Here is a 9,866-nt window from a genome sequence, read left to right on the forward strand (position 1 = left end):
TCCACGCATCAGTTAGACTACAAAGAGTTGGAAATCTTGCTTTCAGGTATCACTGTCAGCCGTTTCAGTGTCTTCGATGACCACATTGTAACCGGAACTGTGAGTGTGTCAAGATAATATAGTTCAAGATAATAAAGCTCAAGATGATATAGTTCCAGATGACATTGCTGACGATGATAAGAGTAATGTTATATTTTCATTAAGAGAGTATATTCCTAGTTGAGATGTGACATTTTAGCAATTTCATAGAAATGACTTTATGGTCTCCCTTAATAAAAGAACTATGGATCATCTCATGGAAATAAGATGAATGAATAATTACCAGAAATTCAAAGTCAACATCTAGAAATTCCTAATTCCTAAATTTATTACGTCCAACACAACTCTACACAATCACATTTTGAAATCACATAAAATTTATTTTTTCAAGCCAAACGAATTAAACGAACCAACTGACTCAATCAAACAAAGAAGCATCGCGTTCTCTTTTGTACTTTAACAGTCTCATTTCTTCTAGACATTTAAAGATCAGGATGTGATATACAAAGATTCCTTTCTTAGCCTCACGAGAATGTACTCATCATGTTTCCATGCTAGGAGGTTTTTCTAGTAAACAAGGTTTAATGTTAGGTAATCACACAGTTAACAATCCCGATGGTTTCAAACAGATTGATGGGTAGAACAACTGATGTACTCTTATGTCTCTGTTCATGCCGAATGATATTACAAATGTTCCAGTCTGGAACCGATCAATATTCGAATCGGTCTTGACATGGTGACATGAAACAAAATAGAAAGATGATAACGTCCTACACCATTGTTTTAATCTGTCGACGTTCCAGAACAATATTTGTAAGAGATTTTAGATCAACATAGATCAATAACAAATCAAATCAAATGTCGAATGAGTAAGTACATTTAAAATAAAAAGATATTGTTTTAGTTTTTATTTGAATTTTGCTTTGATTATAATTGTATATGCACAGAGCTTAAATAATAGGCACGTAATAGGAAGTGGATTGGCGGTAAAGCGCTTGGCTTCCGAACCGAGGGATCCCTGGTTCGAATCCTAGTGAGGATTGGGATTTTTAATTTCAGGATCTTTAGGGCGCGCCCAGCTCTAAAAGGTAACAGACATTAGTTTGGAAAAGTAAGGGCGATTGGTCGTTGTACTGCCTACATGACAGCCTCGTTAACCGTGGGCCACAGAAATTGGGTAAAGGGTAACTTTACTCATTTCAAATGCGTGATGGATTAATGCAATCTAAACATTTGGAAACGTTTTTATTTTCATAATCTTAGATATATTTTAATTCGGTGAGACTGTAGATATTTTATAAACAAATATGGAATGCTGTTCACACAGCTATTTATTTAGATAAGATACTAGAAGTAGTATCGGAAGTACAATAACATTTAGATCATTATTCTATTATCCGAATTAATGAATCTATAGTTAAATCATGGTTAAATCATGGTTAAATGACAAAAATAATGGCTCAGCTTTATTGATTGAAAACAACAATTTTCCGAAAATATAAGAAACAAATTTCGTTTTCAAAATAATTTTATGATGTAATTTTAGGTATATCTATATTATAAAGTAGAATGTGAGGGGTATGTATGTATGTATGTATGTATGTATGTATGTTACTTATAGACATCAAAACCGCTTGACCAATCTTGATAAAACTAGGCAGGAATGTTCCTTGGGTACCAACTTAGACCTTAGTGAATGTATTGTAGCCCTAAAACAAATGTAAGACCCTCAAAAAAAATAAAGTTGTCCGACTCTATTACAGCTATAGTATTTTATGGATCTAGGCCATGTCTACAATGTTGACATGAGAAAAGATAGAAAGGATTTAGACCTAGATCTAATTTTAAGAAATACACTTTGCGCAGATAGTTTTTTACTTTGACACATGAAAAGACAAAAGAAGATCCATTGATTTCATTATATAATAAAATTAACCTTCAATTTTGTGTTTCAAAAGCATTTTTTTACATTAATTAGTTCCTTATATCTGTGATTACAGATTTCCTGACGAACATTCTTTCATTAGACAAGTCAGTAATGAATCGCGTACTAAATATTAATTCGTTTAATTGTTTACTTTATAATCCCATCCCTAGATCTAAAACTCTAATTCAACTCTAAGATGATAAAACTTCTCTTCGCACAGATAGTTTTATACTTTAACACATAAACATAATAATTAAAGTCCATTCATTTCATATTTTGATCAAATATACATTCAAATTTGGTTTTCTAAAGCTACATTCGTTTACGAAAGCTGCGAAGCCGAGTTAAAGGCCTAGATCTATATTCATTCATGAATCGCGTACTAAAAATTATTTCGTTTTATTGTTACTTTATAATCCCATCCCTAGATCTAAAACTCTAATTCAACACTAAGATGATAAAACTTCTCTTCGCACAGATAGTCTTATACTTTAACACATAAATATATTAATTAAAGTCCATTCATTTCATATTTTGATCAAATAAACATTCAAATTTGGTTTTCTAAAGCTACATTCGTTTACGACAGCTGCGAAGCCGAGTTGAGATAGGCCTAGATCTATATTCATTCATGAATCGCGTACTAAAAATTATTTCGTTTAATTGTTCACTTTATAATACCATCCCTAGATCTAAAACTCTAATCCAACTATTTTAACGTATAAATATATTAATTAAAGTCCATTCATTTCATATTTTGATCAAATAAACATTCAAATTTGGTTTTCTAAAGCTACATTCAATTGCAAAAGCTGCGAAGCCGAGTTAAAGGCCTAGATCTATATTCATTCATGAATCGCGTACTAAAAATTATTTCGTTTAATTGTTCACTTTATAATCCCATTCATTTAACAAAGCTATCGCTCTTTTCGTTTTTAATAGATATGAATGTATCGGCTTCGGGTAATCACATTTTCGCAAACCTAATTTTATTTTCGTAGCGAAAGAGAAAAAACTTGAAAGGATTATTAGTTAAGTTTAACATACATCTAAATCCAATCCACTAGATTAGTAAACACAAACTTAGACCCGCAGGCCGCGGGTAATGTCTGGAGAACATCCTTTCATTTGACATTACCAAATGGTTACACAATAACACATCTCTCTACTCTACTGAGTCTATTCCTAGGCCTAGGTCTAAAACTCTTATTGAACTCTAAGATGATAAAACTTCTTTTCGCAAAGATAGTTTTATGCTTTAACACATAAACATACTAATTATTGTCCATTCATTTCATATTTTAATCAAATTAACATTTAAATTTGTTTTTCTAAAGCATTTTTAATACATTCGTTCGCTGTTCGCTAAATAAAGCTGCGAAGCCGTGTTGAGATATGCCTATATTCATTCATGAAAAAAGGTCACGCATGCGCAACTCAGAATGAACTCTATAAAAGCCAATTTTTAACTCTAAATTAGTGTAGATTTAGATCTATGTCTACCTAAAGATCTACTTTATACTGTAACACATGAACATACAAAATTAAGTCTATTCGTCTCAAATTTTAATCAAATATATGTAGGCCTACAAGCAAATGTTTTAATTTGAACAAATGGATTTAAGCCTGTTAGCTATTCTGATTTGATAGCTTCATTCACACTATTTTTACATTGACACATTCGCTTTACTTATTACATTATTATTTGGTTTAATTGTTTACAAAACACTCTCAGTGACTATATCGACAGTAATGCGCAAATAAAGACCCGCGGGTCGCGGGTAACATATGTCTAGTTATAAGTAAAAATTTAAAAAATACTTTAAAAAAATTTCCTCCTTTACGAAGCTGATATCTTTTTGTAAAAAACGATTACTTTGCTCCTTAAAACTAACAGATGATAGATTTTTAAAAACGAACATTTTTCTCCGCCCCAATTTCCCCAACCCACCCCGAAAAAAAGTCTTGATTACGCGCATGTATAGATCTACTCAGAGTATATATTGTTATAACCTTATTGGCGGCGCGAAAGGGTTAACTGTAAGTTCACTTGACAGACGTGAGCTCAGGCGATGGACAAGGGACAGTACTACGATTACACGCAAATATGACCAATGTTATGGTCATGTGATCGAAAGCCTGCGTGGACCAGAGACACAGTGTGTAAGAAAGTGGCAGTTCAAGACCGGAGAGCGTGGAGACCAGGACTGTTAGTCGGCCATGAAGTCGGTCCTGGTCGAGTTCTCAAGTGTTATGTACGAGTCCAGGAAGAAATAGAGACAGTAGAGTTCAGTACGGTAGTAGTAGTTTACTGTGTTGCCAATTGTGTCATATTGGCTGTTTTAATTGACCATTATTAAAGTACCAAATTATTTGGATCTCTTGTTCGCAAGTTCTTGATGTGTTAGATGTGCTGTGTTGTGTTTAGCAGTGTTTACAGAACGCCTGATTAGGAAAGAATCGTAACACTGGGGTCAGAAGTGGGATTTCCTATGGCTTCTGTAAAACTGCTAGATGAACTGAATCTGAAAGAACTGAAACAAGAGCTGAAATGGCGAGGACTGAAGTACTACGAAAGGAACAATGAAACTCTTAAAGAACGTCTCCGGCAAGCCCTGGTGGATGAAGAGGAAGATCCGAACACGTACCTCTTTGAACTCAAACCCGATGTAGTAGAGCTACTGATCACCTTTCAAGAACAGATGTTGGCTGGCTTCCAGAATGTGATCAACGGTGACTTGCAGAAAGAGGCAGGTGAAGAAACAAAAGAAGAGACCAATAGCTCAACCAACGCAGACGTACCTGATGTGAGTGCCTTCGTCAGCCAGACAGAACAAGACAACGTTGTGTCTTACCCCGAGCCTGTAGCTGGGGACATTAAAGACATCTGTCAATCTGCCAGTGCTGATGAGAGGAACTCAAATCTTGATGGCTTCACCTAGTTGTTAGGCAAGAACTTTACGTGTAAAGTTTCGCAAGGAGGACGCAAACTCCAAAAAAGCCCATCGGCAAGGCCTGCACCCAACAGACGTTTGTCTATCTGCCCAGACCAGAGAGAGAAGTCCTGATGTTCAGAAGAATGCTACGAAACCTGATGCAGCAGTTGGTAGACTTCAGCAAGCAGAAAGTCATCGACACGGTCTGAACCCGACATGCGATTGGTCTGCTGACAAGACTAGAGTGAGAAGCCTTGATGGTGGTCAAGGAAATAAACTGGAGTCTGATGCTGAAGATGTGGGACCTACGCATGTGGAGTGCTGCCAACTTGCTCCACTAGTATGTCCTTCGGACAAGCCTGAAGATGATGTGTGCCACTATTTTCCTTCCTGTGGACTGAAACCCATTCCCAAAGCCCTTCTCTTGAAAGCCCTACGAAACAACCTGTTGGGCCAACGATCCTGGTGACCCCAGTCCTGACATCCTATCTCTCCCCATGTGTTAAGTGGCTGCCCTCAGTAGTGAGCGACCGAAGAAGGCGACGTTTGCTCAGTCCAAAGTTTATGGCGATGCAACCACGACGTCAGTGCAACCAGGTGAAGGTCAACTGGAGCAGAAGGAGAAAGAGACATACGCAGTATACAACACAGATGGCTCCATCGAGATGGCAATATAAGCCCAAAGTCACCCCCACCGATAGACCTCCTCCTGCATCGATTCACCTCCACTGCCCATGTCGTGAGGTAGATTTTGTCCGGGACGGACAAATCTGTGAAGGGGGCAGTGTTATAACCATATTGGCGGCGCGAAAGGGTTAACTGTAGGTTCACTTGACAGACGTGAACTCAGGCGATGGACAAGGGACAGTACTACGATTACACGCAAATATGACCAATGTTATGGTCATGTGATCGAAAGCCTGCGTGGACCAGAGACACAGTGTGTAAGAAAGCGGCAGTTCAAGACCGGAGAGCGTGGAGACCAGGACTGTTAGTCGGCCATGAAGTCGGTCCTGGTCGAATTCTCAAGTGTTATGTACGAGTCCAGGAAGAAATAGAGACAGTAGAGTTCAGTACGGTAGTAATAGTTTATTATGTTGCCAATTGTGTCATATTGGCTGTTTTAATTGACCATTATTAAAGTACCAGATTATTTGGAGCACTTGTTGTCAAGTTCTTGATGTGTTAGATGTGCTGTGTTGTGTTTAGCAGTGTTTACAGAACGCCTGATTGGGAGAAAAACGTAACAATATACAATTTTAGTTTGGTGATAAAGATCCAGATATCAGCCTATTGTGTAATGTGTGTCTTAAACAAGGGCAGACAAACTTTGAGGGTGCCCAAAACGCTATTCAAAGGTGACCATTTGTTTCTATTTTTAAAACATTAGTTTAATCAAATATAAATTTTAAATTACTGTGACGAAAGGTCTCAGTAGTAAATTAAATAATTGTAAATGTATTTTTAGCGGCCCCCGTAAGGAAAAAAAGCCGCTGTAAGGTTTGAGCAAAATGTCCGTCTGTCCGTCTGTGAAAAAAAATATTATTTCATCATTAAATGCGGCTTGAAAAGTTTAGGTGCAACGGCTACTTTTGGTTTTCTAAAAGCAAACCGTTTAATTTATAAAATTAATTATGCAAGCGATTTTTTCATAAAAAATACACCAATTCTAAAACAATTACGTAAATGTAAGGGAGGCAATGCTACAATATGCTAACAAAGATGGTCAAATGTTTTGTATTTTCAGTATCACTAAGTCAAATATATTTATAAAATGTACAGGAAATGTTTACAACAAATATAAATAATAGTTAAAAATGTTTTTTCTGGTAAACTAGCTGCTAAAATTAAAAGAAAACATTTCTGTTTGTTTATAAAGGCTAATAATGCACTTTGTATGTAAATATCACGCACATTTTTTTTTAATGGACTTTTTATGCAGCGATTTTCGTGCAGTAGCGTAACGTCGCAACACGAACAGGAGATAAACAAATTCCTTTTTTTAAAAATCTGATTTTATTTATTTTTTGTTTAGTGCCCCCGTCAAAATAAAAGATTATTTTGTCCGTCTGTCCCGTTTAGATTTCAGAAACTAGAAGAGAAAATGAAAATAGGACATCATGATATTTTAGATCTTTCAAAGTTCTGATGCAACGGCTACTTTTTTCTTTTCCAAAAGTGAACCATCTAATTTTAAAAATTATCTATGCAAGCAGATTTTTACAAAAAAAAAAAAAAAAATACACCACTTTTAAATGAAAAACTACAGGGGAGGTAAGTCTTTTTAAAATGTCACAGACTTCTTCATTAATAAATCAAGCTTCATCCATAGATTCGCACTTTGGTACAAAAATTTAGCATTTAAGGTCACAATGGAAAAAGTATCAATGGATCATTATAAAATAGATTTCCATTTATAAACTAACTCATGGAATAGAATGCTGATTCAAATGTTGTTTTTAAAAACAATTTTAATACGAACTTCGTTTTAGTTGAAAGTTTTAAAAAAAAAACTACTTTTATAGCGCGTAGTTTTGACATATCTTATGATATACTTGACAACAATATAAATTAGACTCAATAGAGGCCAGATGTAGATCTAGATTTAGATTTAAACGTATTAAACAATTTGAACAAAATTTACATCTTTAAATTATTAAGGAAATAGTTTATCTTCTTACAGTTTAGGCGTGCAGATTTATTTATTATGTAAACAGTAGTATCACATTAAGAAGTGAATGTAATGCGAACATCATAGTGCATTGTTATCCAGTAGTAGGCATCTCATCCTGATCATAATATTGGCCTAACTCTAGGTCTAGTAATTTTAAGATTTAAAGTCATACGAATTCTATTCTAGATCTAGATTATATATCTAGATTCTAGGTCTAGTCTAGATTCTAGATCTAGCCTGGATTCTAGCTCTAGATTCTATATATATTCTATATTCTAGAGTTATAGTCTAGACCAGTGTTTCTCAAACTGTGTGTCGCAGCACACTAGTGTGCCGCCGAAGATTTGCATGTGTGCCGCGGCAGTTTTCAAAACAACACACGTGCAGCGTTACACAGGTCTGCCTACTATTAAATTTGTATTTTACCTTGCGATGATACAACGACCAGTAATAGTAGTGGATCGCTCCATTATGACGGAAAGGGGTGTTAGCTATTCAAGTTATGGGATTGTCCACTATACATATATTATTATAATGACTAAAAGTTTGGATGGTTGAAAATAAACTCAAGATGAACGAAGACAAGACAGAAATAATTAAGATTGACACTAGGAACAATGTCTCAAAAGTTGAAAGCACAGATTCTCTCTTTATCACGAACTGTTATGTTCCTTTTGTCCATGTAGTGCGGAATCTTGGAGTTTTCTTCGACTCAACACTATCTTTCGACCCACACATAAATCAGCTCTGCAAAGGTCTTTATCTGCAGCTGCGCAGATTAGGCCAGATCCGACCATATTTAACAACGGAGTCAACAAAAACGCTAGCTGTGGCATTCATACTCTCCCGCCTTGACTACTGCAACGCCGTGCTAGCAGGTATACCTGATGACAAAATAGACAAGCTGCAACGTATACAGAACAACGCCGCTCGAATAGTCCTTAAAAAAACTAGACAAGATTCTGCTACTACGCTCTTGCGCACGCTCCATTGGCTTCCCGTGAAAGCGAGAATCGATTACAAGGTCGCCACACTTTGTCATCAGTGTATATATAACAATGAGATGCCCTTGTACCTTAGCGAACTGATTACTCCATATGTCCCCCAGAGAACCCTGCGCTCAATGGACTCAACGCTTTTAGTAGTGCCACGTTTCTCCCTCAAAAGCTACGGTCTGCGTGCTTTTTCAGTTCAAGGACCAAAGGTTTGGAACTCACTCCCCATTGATCTCAGACAGACAACATGCTATACCACTTTTAAGAAGAACATTAAGACCTACTTGTTTAAAACTTTTTTAGATTAACTGTTATTCTAGCAGTTGTGTTTATGTTTGTAATGTTGTTACAGCGCCTTGAGCCTACAATTTTGTTTGTTAACAGCGCTTTATAAATAAAATTATTATTATTAAAGTTGGCCGCCTTAGCAGTCGCACATCAGTTCTTGAATTGGTAACGATAATAATAAGCGATGTGTTTCATGTAAATTTGTTAGGTGTATGCTAATAATAACAAATTATCAATAAGCCTTATTCATTGTTATCCATGGAGAAATACGTTACCAAGAATGAAACTGCGAAAGCGTTAAATGAAAATCAAGGAACCAAACGAAGGTACAAAGAAGATTACATCGGATATGGTTTCATATCTTCTGGACCTGAAGATGCTCCATTGCCTTTCTGTCTGATCTGCAATGCAACTCTGTCGAATGAGGCGCTTGTTCCAAGCCAATTGAAGAGACACTTGGAAACAAAATATCCAGCTGTAAAAGCGCAACCGAAGGAATACTTTGAAAACATCAACGTTCAACAAAATAAACAAGCTCAGAAACTGACCAAGTACCTAAAGCTGCCAGAAAAGGGATTGATTGCAAGTTATAAGGTTGCTCAGTTATTATCAAAACGCAAGAAAGCACAGACAGAGGCTGAATCGGTCATTGCACCAGCTTTAGCAATAGTTGTTGAAACTATCCTTGGACCCGATGCCGCCGAAAAAGTTAAAAAAGTTCCTTTGTCAAATGATACTATCTCGCGCAGAATTGAAGACTTATCGTCAGATTTACAAGATCAAATCTGCGAATACTTCGACGTGACTGACGATAAAGTGTCTCTGCTGTGGTCTCTTCAAGTTGATGAATCCACTGACGTTAGCGGCAAAGCCCAGCTGCTAGCTTTTATTCGGTTCATAAAGGATGAAAAATGTGTCAACGAATTCTTATTTTGAAAAGACTACGACCAAAGGCGAAGATATTTTCAAAGTGGTGAACGAAAACATTTTGCTATTCAAACTACAGT

Source organism: Biomphalaria glabrata, chromosome 1, assembly GCF_947242115.1.
Source record: "Biomphalaria glabrata chromosome 1, xgBioGlab47.1, whole genome shotgun sequence".
NCBI classification, from domain to species: domain Eukaryota; kingdom Metazoa; phylum Mollusca; class Gastropoda; family Planorbidae; genus Biomphalaria; species Biomphalaria glabrata.